This window comes from Salmo salar, chromosome 09 (assembly GCF_965601325.2).
Source record: "Salmo salar chromosome 09, fSalSal1, whole genome shotgun sequence".
NCBI classification, from domain to species: Eukaryota; Metazoa; Chordata; class Actinopteri; order Salmoniformes; family Salmonidae; genus Salmo; species Salmo salar.
This window is the reverse complement of record NC_138299.1, coordinates 36,041,478-36,058,074: the sequence shown is the minus strand read 5'-3', so window position 1 is coordinate 36,058,074 and position 16,597 is coordinate 36,041,478. Positions and strand designations below refer to the sequence as shown.

Below are 16,597 nucleotides of genomic sequence, written 5' to 3'. Positions count from 1 at the left end.
CGGGGGAGCAGCCATGTCATAGCCCCCAGAGTTCCACGCTGCTCCTTCCCTCCCTCCCTGCGCACAACGCCAGGTCAGGCATTCAAACAGGAGCCAGGCGAGGTGGGACACACATAATGTAGACAAAGACACACAAAGACAGACAGACACAGACATGCACACACACACACACACCAAGGATGAAAACGGATGTTTATGTCATACGGCCTTGTGAGTTGTTTACTTGTATGCAGTCAGATTGTTTGTTTATGTGTACAAAATATGTTTTATGCACAGTACATACTGTAACACAATGTCAAGAACGAAACTCAAAACAAAGAACACAGAATTGTTTAAACTAAGATTTAAACTAAGATGCATTTATTTTGCATTTTTAGATAAATGTAAAGGAGACAAAATTTACACATTTTAGCTGATTTATGTATAAACCCCACTTAAGTGCTGTAATATACAATTATATTTTCAAAACATACCATGGATGTACAGTAAACACATTTTTCTAGTCTTTATATTGCAGTTTAACATGTTATAATGTGTTTCTAATAGGATATACAAACAATAACAATGATACAAACTCAGTAAATGACAGTTATTTTGGGTTTAACTCGTTCAAATCTTCTCATTTAGTAGCACTGAAAAGTACACTCTATTTTCCTCCATGGCAAGACTGCTAGACCACCAGATGTTTGTGACTGCTAGACCACCAGATGTGTGGGACTGCTAGACCACCAGATGTGTGTGACTGCTAGACCACCAGATGTGTGGGACTGCTAGACCACCAGATGTGTGGGACTGCTAGACCACCAGATGTGTGTGACTGCTAGACCACCAGATGTGTGTGACTGCTAGACCACCAGATGTGTGGGACTGCTAGACCACCAGATGTGTGTGACTGCTAGACCACCAGATGTGTGGGACTGCTAGACCACTAGATGTGTGGGACTGCTAGACCACCAGATGTGTGGGACTGCTAGACCACCAGATGTGTGTGACTGCTAGACCACCAGATGTGTGGGACTGCTAGACCACCAGATGTGTGTGACTGCTAGACCACCAGATGTGTGGGACTGCTAGACCACCAGATGTGTGGGACTGCTAGACCACCAGATGTTTGTGACTGCTAGACCACCAGATGTGTGGGACTGCTAGACCACCAGATGTGAGTGATTGTTAGAGCAGGAGATGTGTGGGACTGTTAGAGCAGGAGATGTGAGTGACTGCTAGACCAGGAGATTTGAGTGACTGCTGGAGCAGGATATGTGAGTGACTGCTAGAGCAGGAGATGTGAGTGACTGCTAGAGCAGGAGATGTGTGGGACTGTTAGAGCAGGAGATATGAGTGACTGCTAGAGCAGGAGATGTGAGTGACTGCTAGAGCAGGAGATGTGAGTGACTGCTAGAGCAGGAGATGTGAGTGACTGCTAGAGCAGGAGATGTGAGTGACTGCTAGAGCAGGAGATGTGGGTGACTGCTAGAGCAGGAGATGTGGGTGACTGTTAGAGCAGGAGATGTGAGTGATTGTTAGAGCAGGAGATGTGAGTGACTGCAAGAGCAGGATATGTGAGTGATTGTTATAGCAGGAGATGTGAGTGATTGTTAGAGTAGGAGATGTGAGTGACTGCAAGAGCAGATATGTGAGTGATTGTTAGAGCAGGAGATGTGAGTGATTGTTAGAGTAGGAGATGTGAGTGACTGTTAGAGCAGGAGATGTGAGTGACTGTTAGAGCAGGAGATGTGAGTGACTGTTAGAGCAGGAGATGTGCGTGATTGTTAGAGCAGGATATCTGTGTTACTGTTAGAGCAGGAGATGTGAGTGACTGTTAGAGCAGGAGATGTGTGTGACTGTTAGAGCAGGAGATTTGTGTTACTGTTAGAGCAGGAGATGTGAGTGACTGTTAGAGCAGGAGATGTGTGAGTGACTGTTAGAGCAGGAGATGCGTGAGTGACTGTTAGAGCAGGAGATGTGTGAGTGTGTTCCTGAGTGTGTGTGCACCTTTTTAGTAGCAGTGGAGGGCAGAATTACATTTAATAAATTAGAGCTTCCAGACGTTGATCAGAATGCAAGAGAGAAGGAGCCTCTGCTAAATGTTTTTGATATCTACCTCATTTTACTGCCATTCTACTTCTTCTTCTACTTCTTCTTCTTCTATTTCTTGAGGTTTCTAAACTAGGATATGGTGCCAATCAGGGACAGATGTTAGATGGAGGAGTTTGGAGGACCACCTCCAAGGTGTATGTTAACACCTGTCAGAGAAAATGAAATATTCCTATTTACCTTAACATTCAGCCTGTATTTAGCCATTTGATTATAACCTATTCCTTTCAGAACAAAAAAGCAACCAATCCAAAATAACAGTATATTTATCACATGTAGGCCTACCTCCTGTACCCTTAGGAAGAGGGTTCTGTTGTTGTGGTGGCCTGTGAGGCTACAGTCCAGTGGTATCTAACCTAGAGTGATCAGGGAGCTCTGTAATGTTATTACCGAGACCACTATCCCCCAACATCTCTCACCATCTCCGACTCACATCAACCAAATTAGTGGACAACCAGGGAAAACCCAAAGGTACATTTATTTTTAAATTCCACATTCTCTCAAATAGTTCCCTTACCACATCTTTTCCCATCTAGTTGATCTTTTCTACCCCCAGTCAGGTCAGCATGGTAAACAGCATTGTGGGTATTCAATCTGCATCAGTGACATCACTGCAACACGGGCCCCAGTGCTGCTGCTCATTTCTTATTGGATAATCTGAAAGCAAATAATGCCAAAGAGCCAGTTGCATGGTAATAAATAGAATATGCCAATCAAATGAAGATTGTGTATCAGTTTGAACAGTGCTGAGAGTGACTCTCATGTGTATGTAATACTCTCTCAGGTTTGAACGCAGACAAGAGAGAGAGAAACAACAACACAGGATGTCTGTTAATATGCAAATGGAATGGAGTGTCACTTGGAGGAGGCGGCTTTCATATTTGTTGTATGAGCATGGTTGCTTTTGAAAATGTGAAATGAATAAATGGATGCATTCTGTGAATTCTAAATTGTAAGAAAATGGTTTATTATATAGCATTTTATAATACAGGCAGGTGCTAAAATATCTTCTCCTAGATATCAATCATTAATAACAGAAAGTGTTGATATTATATGATATAACAAGCATACAGGTGTTCTACTATGACCCCTACCAGTGTTACTGCTGTCATCTCTACAACCAATTTAATATTATATTATAAAAGAAGAAAAAAGTCTTAGCCGAGAAAAATCCATTTACACTGTTATAATCAAATTACAATTATTGTTTAGCGACTGTAATGACTTAAATAAAACAAAATAAATCATTTAAGGTGAAAATTAATCAAAGAAATCAACAACAAAAACAAAAACAAACACATTGAAACAAAGAAACTAACCAACAAAAAAAACATGAGTTATCACAAGAAAATCACTCAATCTGACTATCCTCACATTGGTGTCATTCCTGGCACTCAGCATTTAGCTCTTCATTGGATGATGAGGTGTGGAAGAAACAATTGAATGTATTTTCTGCAGGGGTGGAAATTACTACACTTTCTCATCGCAATTAAAACATCAACCATCTCCTCCATGTTCAATTTGATCTTCACTAGAGATCACATTATGCAATCAGTCTGTTAGAGAGAGAAAGACAGGGCTGTCCGTTCCTCTACAGAGACTGACCGCATGGTGGACATGGCAGCGGTAAAGATCAAAAGCTACTCTTTAATGAGATACTGGAAGAGGAGGAAGGGCGGAAATCATCGTGTGTACCAAATGGTAACCTGTTTCCCCTATTTCATTCATAACATTAGGGAATAGGCCAATGAGCCCTGGTCAAAAGTAGTGTACTATATAGGGAATAGGGTGCCATTTGAGACCTGGTGTGAATATTGAAATGTGATATTTTTTTTTTTACCAACACAGTGCTGTGAGCATTAGTAACATTCCTCCTGTTCCCTCAGCTCTGCCACAAGAAGGATAAGAGGTTGACATCATCTACGGGAAAATAAGGTTATTTAACAACAATGCCAACAGTCAAACTGTAATCTAGGAAATATGGAGATAAACCCGAACTAGACGTTCCTCCCTCCTTCCTCCTTAAAACCTGTTAGGGCTAGGGGGCAGCATTTGCACGTCTGGATAAAAAAAATGTACCCGATTTAATCTGGTTACTAATCCTACCCAGTAACTAGAATATGCATATACTTATTATATATGGATAGAAAACACTCTAAAGTTTCTAAAACTGTTTGAATGGTGTCTGTGAGTATAACAGAACTCATTTGGCAGGCAAAACCCTGAGACATTTTCTGACAGGAAGTGGATACCTGATGTGTTGTATTGACTTTAAACCTATCCCATTGAAAAACACAGGGGCTTAGGAATATTTTGGCACTTCCTATTGCTTCCACTAGATGTCACCAGCCTTTACAAAGTGTTTTGAGTCTTCTGGAGGGAGATCTGACCGAACAAGAGCCATGGAACGATGATGTCCCATTAGACACCTGGCGCGCGAGTTCATGTTGGGTACCCTCGTTCCAATACGTTATAAAAGAGTATGCATTCGTCCACCTTGAATATTATTCATGTTCTGGTTAAAAAAGGCCCTAATGATTTATGCTATACAACGTTTGACATGTTTGAACGAACGGAAATATATTTTTTCCCCTCGTTCATGACGAGAAGTCCGGCTGGCTTACATCATGTGCTAACAAGACGGAGATTTTTGGACATAAATGATGAGCTTTTTTGAACAAAACTACATTCGTTATGGACCTGTGATACCTGGAAGTGACATCTGATGAAGAGAATCAAAGGTAATGGATTATTTACATAGTATTTTCGATTTTAGATCTCCCCAACATGACGTCTAGTCTGTATCGCAACGTGTATTTTTCTGGGCGCAGTGCTCAGATTATTGCAAAGTGTGATTTCCCAGTAAGGTTATTTTTAAATCTGGCAAGTTGATTGCGTTCAAGAGATGTAAATCTATAATTCTTTAAATGACAATATAATATTTTACCAATGTTTTCTAATTTTAATTATTTAATTTGTGACGCTGACTTGACTGCCGGTTATTGGAGGGAAACGATTTCCTCAACATCAATGCCATAGTAAAACGCTGTTTTTGGATATAAATATGAACTTGATAGAACTAAAAATGCATGCATTGTCTAACATAATGTCCTAGGAGTGTCATCTGATGGAGATTGTAAAAGGTTAGTGCATCATTTTAGCTGGTTTTATGGTTTTGGTGACCCTGTCTTTGACTTGACAAAACATTACACACAACTCTTGTAAATGTACTGTCCTAACATACTCTAAATTTATGCTTTCGCCGTAAAACCTTTTTGAAATCGTAAAACGTGGTTAGATTAAGGAGATGTTTATCTTTCAAATGGTGTAAAATAGTTGTATTTTTGAAAAATTTGAATTTTGACATTTATTTGGATTCAAATTTGCCGCTCTTGAAATGCACCTGCTGTTGATGGAGTGCACCACGGGTGGCACGCTAGCGTCCCACCTAGCCCCAAGAGGTTAACTCGTTTCAGCATTGTTTCTTTACAGGGCAGCCAACCAGAGCTGTCACAGTATCCACAGAAGGTGGCGCCCCTCCCCGGTCGGGCGGTGCTCGGTGGTCGTCGTCGCCGGCCTACTAGCTGCCACCGATCTATGTTTCTGTTTCTTTTGGTTTTGTCTGTCTAGGTCCGCACCTGTTCCTTCTTTGTCATTAGTGGGGGGTATTTAGTTTGTCCTTTTTGTTCAGGAATTCGTGCGGGATTGTTTTCATTGTCATGTAAGAAGGCAGGTGGTATTTTGCGCTGCCTTTGTATTCTCAGCGTGTTTTTTGGATTAGTCATTTTGGTATTGCCGGGCTGCGCCCCGTGCGTTTTTGTTTTGGAGCTATTCTCCTTTTGGGTGTTGTGCGTACCCTGCCTTGCGGCTACCTTATTCAACGGTGTAATAAACATCTGTGTTACCGGACCTCAGTCTCCTGCACTTGACTCTGCCCCTTTCCTGCTACCTAAGATAGTCGTGACAAGAGCTTTCTTACGCTAATCAGCAAAACTATGCTAATCAGTCTGTGAATCATAAAGAGCTACTTCATTTTTCACTTGTATGCGGGCAGGGACAGCAACGGGGACAAGGACAAGGATGAAGACAGGGATGGAGACAGGGATGGAACAGGGAAAGGGACAGGGATGGGGAAAGTGATGGGGACCAGGGATAGGGATTGTGACAGGGATGGGACCAGGGACAGGGATGGGGACAGGGATAGAGACAGGGATGGGACAGCGACGGGGACAGGGATGGGACAGGCATAGCAACAGGGATGTGACCAGGGATGGGGACAGGGATGGGACAGCGACAGGGACAGTGATGGGACAGCGACAGGGACAGGGATGGGACCAGGGATAGGGATGGGGACAGGGATGGGACAAGGATGTCTGGGTATTCTGGGGAGTCTGTTATGATGCATGGTGTACCTGTGAGAATGTGATCTCCCTAGTAGTTATACAATGACTAATCTAGCTACATCTCCCAGCCCAACAAAAGCTCCTCATTAGAAACGTGTTAAGCACACGCTGTAACGTTATGGGTTTCTTTCAAAGGGGAGAAAGAGGGGAGGTTCTGCTTGCTTGTTGTTGAGACTGTCGTATGAAGGAAGGAGGGAGAAGGGGGAGAAAACATATCTGAAAACATGAAAAATGTGTGGAGCGACAGATGGATGGTGGAATGGGGATAAAGGAACGATCCCTCAGAGTGACACCTGAAGTTGGTTTGCTAATTTATCCACATTGCTCTGACAACAGACAACGTGTATAGAAACCAGAGGAGGCTGGTGGGAGGAGTTTTAGGAGGACGGCCTCATTGTAATGGTTGGAATAGAGTAAATGGAACGGTACCAAACATCAAACACATGAAAACCACATTTGACTCCAGTTCCATTTATTCTGTTCCAGCCATAACAATGATCCTTTCCTCCTATAGCTCCTCCCACCAGCCACCTCTAATAGAAACATTAATATACATGTCACCACGGTGACACGACCAGGTACACAGAAGTACAAGTGTTTAGGCCTACCTTCATTTTGAATTCTGACAGTACGAGATGCTCAACATAATGGTTACATGAAACGGATATACAGCTTGGCTCTTGTGAGAGCAAATGTCTGAGGGTGAACCTGCAAGTCAGAGTAATTTGTTGGTATTCATTTAAGTTTTTCCAATTGGGATTTAGCTGAAACATCAGGTTTAGCTTGAGAGCAAGAATTTCTTATTGTTGTTGGACACGTGGAAAAATACACATACAGTATATGCCATTGCTTACTGCAATGTGGGTTTGATTGAGCCAAGGCCTACATATTTATAGGATACAGCTGAGGCATATCTGTGTGAGAAAAATCTTCCTCTGACTATACAGGGTTGTGTTCAGGCCTAGAAACCCGTAGAGGAGACAGCTGCCCTTGAAACAAATAAAAGAGGAGAGGAGGCAAGAAGCAGAGGAACAAAAAGACAAAGAATTCAGTGCGTTGCGAATGAACCCCAAGTTTTGCCATCCTTTCATCCACGTTAGCATATTCAGCAGAGAGAGAGGCTTTCATAAGTGACACGTTGAGCTTCCAGAGGGGCTGTGGTGTGTTCTGATAGCAGAATGGTGGGGGGGTTGGTGTCTTGCCGGGTTGGTTCCAAGGAGTCACGGATGGGAGGGAAGGAAAGGGGTGAGATCTATCTGTGCCCGATGTGGCACGACTTCTTCCTGTTTGTGGGGTTAGTGTAACTGGGACATTGTATCTGTGTGTGTGCTAGTCCCGTGTGGAGTGTGACCGCCTAAGCGTGGTTTCCCCTCGTCTCTCTCTCTGTCTGAGTGACTACAGCTCTCTCTGACACAACATGGCCGACACCGTACTCCTCCGCTACACCGTAACCCTGCGGCTTCCTCTGTCGGCTTTCTGCTTCCTGTCTGGCTTCCTGCCGAGTCCCATGTGCCCTGTGTGCCCCGCTTGCCCGCCCACCCACTTCCATGCCCTGGCAGTGCGGAGGTGTGCCCACCTGTGCTGTAGCTGTTGCCGAAGGGTGGCATGGTTTGGGGTTAAGCGTGATGACAGGAAGGATGAAATTATGCCCCCTCCTTTTTCCTTCATATTTACCAACCCACAAGTATCATGGCAGCATCATATAGGCTACAGCTGGAGAGGGGGAGGAGGAAAGGAGAGGAGAGGAGAGGAGAAATCTCTCTCTCTCTCCCTTTCTCTATCTCTCTCTCTTTAGCTTGGACATAGAAACACACTCCCCAACATAGAATACATGCTCTGCACACCACTGTAGGTCAGTGGTCCGTTATGCAGGATGGAGTGTGTGCATATACTTCATCTTGTGGTAATGTTAGCAGGGACCGATGTTGTTAAGTGTATGGGCATGACTAAGACCTGTAGCCTATGTCTACTTATATGTGTTCGTTTTTTGTGTAGAGGCTATATGTGTTCGTTTTTGTTTGGAAATGTATATATTGTTTGGGGTTAGAAATCCTAAATGTAAAATGCAATAACTTTTCACTATCATTGCTTCTTTACTCATTTATTCAAACAACTATTTGTATTATTATTGATTCAATTTTTTTAAAGTGAATTAATGATACATTTAAAAACGTCTTAAACGCACAAAACAAATATGAAAACGTCAGCTGCTTCAGGTTTTGTGCCTCCATTCATCATGGTAGCTTTTTGAATCATGTTTTTTTTACTCATATTAGTTATATTCAATTGAATTATGATCCGAATCATCAATCAAAACAAATTGTGTTCAAAGAAACGTTCTTATCATTATTTCTCGACAATCGCTCCTATTTCATCATTGAACAGCAAATTACTACAGCAGACTGGATGTGGGTTCACATGCAACAGCAAGTAACTTCAGTAAACTAACACTGTCTGAGACTGGAGAGAAAAGTAGACTGTGGAAGAAAGTTCATTCAGAAGTAGGGAATCCAACAACGAAAATAGAAAGCGAGAGAGAAAATAAGAAAAGCTGAAGGAGGAGAACAGGAGTCCACTCAGAGAGTGTCAATAGCCCAATTAACATTCCTGTAAACAAGGCCAACAAAGGCTACATTTGAATAACAGTGTCTACAGTATGTACGTCGATGTGGAACTTACCAATTATTCTGGAATCATAAGCAGTTTGCAGGGAATGTCTCTTTATTTAGCATCAGACCCACCGCGGCTCTGAAGACTAGCTGGTACACGTCTCCTCTCCTGCCTACAGCGCAGAGAGAGAGAAAGAGAAGCCTTTGTTGGCTCTGATTTGATAACATATTGTAATCCCAGTTGCTTTAAATAATTTATAAAGTGTGGGTTTTCCTTAAAATAAATTACTGTGTTCTGCGAAGATTGATTCCATTCGTTTTATATGTGCATAATGAGACGGGGAATAATAAAGACATGTTAATAGTTACATTTGGTTCAATGTCCAAAATTAGGAAATGATTCTTACCAAAGTTATCTATAATAATAATATTATTAATAATAATAACAATAATGATACTTACTGTTATCATGAATTATCATTAACTACAATATTCATATTAACCAGAACATATTCCTAAAATGTGCATGTATAGACAGTCAATTGTGTTTCAATCTGAGATAATGCACAGCCTAAGACAAACACACACACACACACACACACACACACACACACACACACACACACACACACACACACACACACACACACACACACACACACACACACACACACACACACACACACACACACACACACACACACCTCCCTATCACTTTAGATTCATCTTTATCTCCTCATGTTATTTCTGTAGCTGATTGACTCAATTAGCTCAACACAAGAGTACATAATGAATGCCCAAAATGGAATGCTGCTCTCAATAAATCTAAACATACTGTATATCTCAACAACAACATAACTTCTATGACATGTACATAACTGCCATGAAACTGCTTCATAGTCCAAAACCATTGTAATGTATTATATTACACTACACAAATTAATTACTGTCATTTAAACTAAATGTATGAGTACATAGTTATAATTAGGGCTGTCAGAGTTAATCAGTTAACTTGAGTTAGCTTTTTGTAATATTTTTACACAATTTTTTTTGCGATTAATCTCATTGTCTGAAATCATTAAAAATACACTGAAAACATCCAAAACACAATATATACAGCTAAAAACAACAATTCAATGTCAAAACAAGTTGACATTGAGGTTAAAGAAAGTGTGCTTTATCAATTGACCTGATTGTGCTTACCATTACTTACCATTACAAAATCAATACTTTTTTGCAGCTCAATTTGAGCAAATTCAGAATTTGCGATTAATTGCAATTAATCACAGTAAATCCTGCGATTAACAAAAAGGTTTTTTTGATTTATTGTTTGACAGCCCGAGTTATAATGTTCATCCATAATATAAAAAAAAATATGTGCAGAAAGTATGGCTGCAGATGTACACATTTTGAATATACATTTATGTATTTCAATTTCAATATGTACATGTTCACAGTAATTAATCTGAAAACTACTTTTGACACAATATCTAGTTATTCAGAAATAACATATGGTAGCCATACCTTACCATACCTCCCAATTGTTTTTTACACCTGACTGATTAATAAACTGTCAAAATAAAATGTTTATGTTGTGAAATATTTTCATCAATTAGCAGGCAATTCTATCGCCTCTGAGAGGAACGCTGGTCTCAAGTGAAACAAGACAATCATACAATAACACGTTTCTGTATTTTGTTATTTTCAATATCGTCAGACTCTTAAGGGGTTACGTTTTTATTTTTCAAGTCATCCGTCCATTTCAATTTCAGACAAAGTGGATATGTTCTGCCAGGGACTGAGTTGACCCACACTTCTCTTCTACAGTGATAGGAATGTTCGCACGAATGTAAAACACATCTTTGTGCAAAGCTCTGTTTTTCCAACACATTCACAACTGAGTGCAGGTTGCTACCGGCGCATAACTCAAGCGTTCGCTGAAGTATGGATTCACTGTTTTCCTCAGCCGGTGCATTTTGCACTTCTTCTCCCCGATGCTATTAACTTTAATGTTGCAAGGCATCCCTTATATATTTATGGCAACCTCACAATTCACAAGGGTGCTATAGTCATGCATTGTTAATTGTTAATGCAAAATGCTTGTATCAAACAACACTGATCTTTGTCTGAGGGAAAAGAGTGGAGTAATTCTGTGGAGACTGTTGGAATCAGGAATGCTGTCTGTTGAGACAAAAACGGTTTGGAATTGTAGTTCTTAAAGTAAAGCACATATAAGATGGAAAGAAGTTAACCTACCTCCTGCCTGCCCTCCTCAAATCAGGAAGTTAAACTGCAACCCGCCTGTCATCCCTCAAATCAGGAAGTTAACCTTTCACTCGCCTGCCCTACCTCAAATCAGGAATTTAACCTGTCTCCTGCCTGCCCTCCCTCAAATCAGGAAGTTAACCTGTCTCCTGCCTCCCCTCCCTCAAATCAGAAAGTTAACCTGTCTTCTGTCTGCCCTCCCTCAAATCAGAAAGTTAACCTGTCTTCTGCCTGCCCTCCCTCAAATCCAGCCCGGTCTCATAGACTAGATGTAACACACTAAATGTAAATCTGGGATGCTCAAATTAGTATGATATGTTATGTTTGGTACTGTTACATAAGACATATGGCTACTTAAGCCAAAAACAAAAGAAGGGTGGTTGGTCGGGGTGGATGGACATGCGTATAACTTGAACGCCTAGCAACCCAAAGGTTGCGAGTTCTAATGTGATCACGGACAACTTTAGCATTTTAGCTACTTTTTAACTACTTACTACTTTTTAGCTACTTTGGAACTGCTTAGCATGTTAGCTAACCCTTCCCCTGACACTAACCTTAGCCCTTTAACCTAACTCCTAAATTTTAACCCTAACCTTAACCCTAACCCCTAATCCTTAACCCTAGCCTAGCTAACGTTAGCCACCTAGCTATAAGTTGTAACATGAAATCAAATGTTATTTGTTATATGAGCCAATTACTTACAGGTGTAGACCTTACAGTGAAATGCTTACTTACAAGCCCTTAACCAACAATACAGTTTTAAGAAAAATACCTAAAAAAAGGAAGAAAGAAGAGTAACAAATAATTAAAGAGCAGCAGTAAAATAACAATAGTGAGTCTATATACAGGGGGTACCGGTACAGAGTCAATGTGCGGGGGCACCGGTTAGTCGAGGTAATATGTACATGTAGGTAGAATTATTAAAGTGAATATGCATAGATAATAACAGAGAGTAGCAGCAGCGTAAAAGAGAGGGGCAATGCAAATAGTGTGGGTAGCCAGACTACTATCATCATTTTTTTGCGAATGCGTAACATATTGTATGTTTTGCAAATGCATAACATATAATAAGAATTGTAATTCGTAACATATCATATGAAATGGGTGATGGACATCCACAAATTAATACATACTGTGCATACAAAACGTAACATATCATACTAAATGGAGTGTCTCGGATTTACATACAGAATAATACAAAATGCTCTGAGACCAGGTTGTCAAATCAGGCAGAAGGAATCTGTCCCATTTTGTCGGGAGGATAAGCACCATGGTTAGGATTTTGCTGATTTTCATATAATGACTGGCAGCCATAACACCTGCCACTGTGAAATCCAGAAATTAGTATACTCAAGGGAAACAAATTGCTTTGTTGATGCAGAACTTGAAAAAATGCCTTTGACATTGACTGCCTGCACTTGCACAAGAAATATTGATATTTTATCTTACGTGCCACAATTTACAACGATTCATGAGCACAACCCAAGGTGACCATGAAACAACAAACTCAACAGTGTAATTCTAAAGGCGACTTTTTATGGCTAATGTTGTTATTTGTGACTCTATCTGTGTATGTGTGCGTATATCTGCAGCAAAAGGTAAAGTCTAGGTTGACACCACAACACACACCAGTTCTAGAAGCGTCTCTACTGTACATTCTGTGTTCTACTCTCACCCAACGTTCCGTCCCTGGGTCCTTAGCAGAACACTGCAGTACATCTGTCTTACAGGAAGATAAAGATCTCTCTGTACCCAAAGCTGCACTCCTTACTCCTTACCCTGTCAATCACACCCCCCAGTCTGTGAGAAACGTGCTGTCGACAGCTTGGCAGGGCTGTGGGGCTGCGCAGGGCGATGATGAGCGCTCATAGCAGCCTAGCAGGGTTCCCCTCCTCATCAGACTTAGAACAAAAGGAAGCCTGGCCTCCGCTGCTGTTCTAAACACACTGCACAGAAACACAAAAAGAAACATGGCCTCGCTTAAATGTTTAACTCTCAACAGTCACTTCCTATGCTAGACTGATGTAGATGGTACATTTTAGAAGAGTAGAGATGCAGACCTCAAATGGACGATTGTTTAGGTGTGATGCAATTTCAGCATTTTCCACCACCTCTGAACACACACACACACACACACACACACACACACACACACACACACACACACACACACACACACACACACACACACACACACACACACACACACACACACACACACACACACACACACACACACACACACACACACACACACACACACACACCTCCCATCAATCATCAACACATTCAAATAAACATCTGGATAAATAATCGTGTCCCCTCCTCCCTTTGTCAAAACTCATTGCTCTATCTCCACATCCCCCGATCCCTCCTCCCCCTGCCAGACAAGAAGAAAAAGCCAAGGGATGAGAATAACATGTTATGACCACTCCATCATTTCACACTCACCGGCCCATTCTAATCCAAGAGAGCATCACTAAATGGGCTGGCACTGGGCCTAACTTCGGACATCACATTGAATACAATCAAACGCCAACGTACCCGCTTGGCCCTCCCAGATATCAGAGCTCTTATTGGCCAGGCCTTGTGGAAGGGCCATGTCTACACGACATGGCTTCACCTCCTATCCCTCACTACGTCTCCAGGGCTCCAGGGTGTCATGACCAGTTATGTCTGGACTGGGGCTGGAGGCTCTTTATCTACAGGCACCTACCAATGAGATCTAGTGTCAAGCAAGACAAAGAGGCATCTATAATGTACATCACAGTGTGGTATGTTGAATAACATGATCATGTGATTAGAGTGTATAGTCTGTGATAGTCATATTCCATACACAGGAGGTTGCATGTAAACGTCACTGTTGATGTTTTGATGATGTACAAAATGGACAACATGCAAGCGGGCACATCCACGTTTAAGAGACTCATATTGTCACTTCCTAAATATACTGTACAGAAATCAGTTCCCTTTATACTTTAAGCCATTGACTCTAAAACCCAAACCCTAAAACGTAACATAATAGCTAACAGTGCAGAGCTAATGCATCTAGCTGGAGATTGGATTCCTTCTCTTCTTTCATTTGCAGCAAACTAAAGGTTCTTCAATTGGTTAACTCTCTCACCATGTCTTTTTTTCCTCTCTGGCACAGATGGCAATTAAAACCGGCAAAACTAAATCCGTGGCTGCAGAGTCTCACAAACAATGCATTTAACTGCAAAGTAGTGTTCATTCATCGCATATAATGTGTAGTTGAGATAATTTTTTGGGGGACAAAACCAAAAGACCAAAGTTGGCATGGTGAAACAAAACGCTATCTTACTTATATATTAGAGCTGGAGCTCTTTCATAGGACTGACGGACTGAAATATTCGGTGAGTTGGTTGAATTACGTACCGAATGTCCTTAATGTCACCAGTGTCACCAGGACATGCCCACTGTCTCTCTATACATCACAGGAGGAAATAACTGGCTACATGCTATCCACACATCATACAACTATTATTTGAGTTATTAGAATTTAGCTTTGATCACGTGTTGGTAGTGCATTGATTCTATTTGAATGGATGTTCATTGGAAATACCTGGACTTTTATAGCCTGAAACAAAAGAGTAGGTTGATAAAAAAACATTTTCCTATACCTTCCGGCATACAGTTGAAGTCTGAAGTTTACATACACCTTAGCCAAATACATTTAAACTCAGTTTTTCACAATTCCTGACATTTAATTAAAGTAAAAATTCCCTGTCTTAGGTCAGTTAGGATCACCACTTTATTTTAAGAATGTGAAATGTCAGAATAATAGTAGAGAGAATGATTTATTTCAGCTTTTATTTCTTTCATCACATGTGGGTCAGAAGTTTACATACACTCAATTAGTATTTGGTAGCATTGCCTTTAAATTGTTTAACTTGGGTCAAACGTTTCGTATAGCCTACCACAAGCTTCCCACAATAAGTTGGGTGAATTTTGGCCCATTCCTCCTGACAGAGCTGGTGTAACTGAGTCAGGTTTGCAGGCCTCCTTGCTTGCACACGCTTTTTCAGTTCTGCCCACAAATTTTCTATACGATTGAGGTCAGGGCTTTGTGATGGCCACTCCAATACCTTGACTTTGTTGTCCTTAAGCCATTTTGCCACAACTTTGGAAGTATGCTTGGGGTCATTGTCCATTTGGAAGACCCATTTGCGACCAAGCTTTAATTTCCTGACTGATATCTTGAGGTGTTGCTTCAATATATCCATATTTTTCATTCCTCATGATGCCATCTATTTTGTGAAGTGCACCAGTCCCTCCTGCAGCAAAGCACTCCCACAACATGATGCTGCAACCCCCATACTTCACGGTTGGGATGATGTTCTTTGGCTTGCAAGCCTCCCCCTTTTTCCTCCAAACATAATGATGGTCATTATGGCCAAACAGTTCCATTTTTGCTTCATCAGACCATAGGACATTCCTCCAAAACGTCCGATCTTTGTCCCCATGTGCAGTTGCAAACCGTAGTCTGGCTTTTTTGGGGGGGTTTTGGAGCAGTGGCTTCTTCCTTGCTGAGCGGCCTTTCAGATTATGTCGATATAGGCCTCTTTTTACTATGGATATAAATAATTTTGTACCTGTTTCCTCCAGCATCTTCACAAGGTCCTTTTGCTGTTGTTCTGGGATTGATTTGCACTTCTCGCACCAAAGTACGTTCATCTCTAGGAGACAGAACATGTCCACTTCCTGAGCAGTATGACGGCTGCGTGGTCCCATGGTGTTTATACTTGCGTACTATTGTTTGTACAGATGAACGTGGTACCTTCAGGCATTTGGAAATTGCTCCCAAGGATCAACCAGACTTGGGGAGGTCTACAACTCCTTTTTTTGATGTCTGGCAGATTTCTTTTATTTTCCCATGATGCCAAGCAAAGAGGCACTTGGTTTGAAGGTAGGCCTCGAAATACATCCACAGGTACACCTCTAATTGACTTAAATGATGTCAATTAGCCTATCAGAAGCTTCTAAAGCTATGACATCATTTTCTGGAATTTTCCATGCTGTTTAAAGGCACAGTCAACTTAGTGTATGTTTACTTCTGACCCACTGGAATTATGATGCAGTGAAGTATAAGTGAAATAATCTGTCTGTACGCAATTGTTGGAAAAATTACTTGTGTCATGCACAAAGTAGATGTCCTAACAGACTTGCCAAAACTATAATTTGTTTACAAGAAATTTGTGGACTGGT

General features: G+C 41.3%; 1 long non-coding RNA gene across 1 annotated transcript; it reads right to left on the bottom strand.

Moving 5' to 3' along the window:
- Positions 1-338: 338 nt before the first annotated feature.
- Positions 339-11,686, bottom strand: LOC106611259 (uncharacterized). The gene is made up of 5 exons (XR_001330083.3): positions 11,363-11,686; positions 9,177-9,279; positions 2,612-2,751; positions 2,380-2,450; positions 339-2,243 (listed from the first exon to the last, which is right to left on the bottom strand). It is a non-coding gene; the product is annotated as an uncharacterized LOC106611259 (long non-coding RNA).
- Between the last annotated feature and the right edge of the window lie 4,911 nt (positions 11,687-16,597).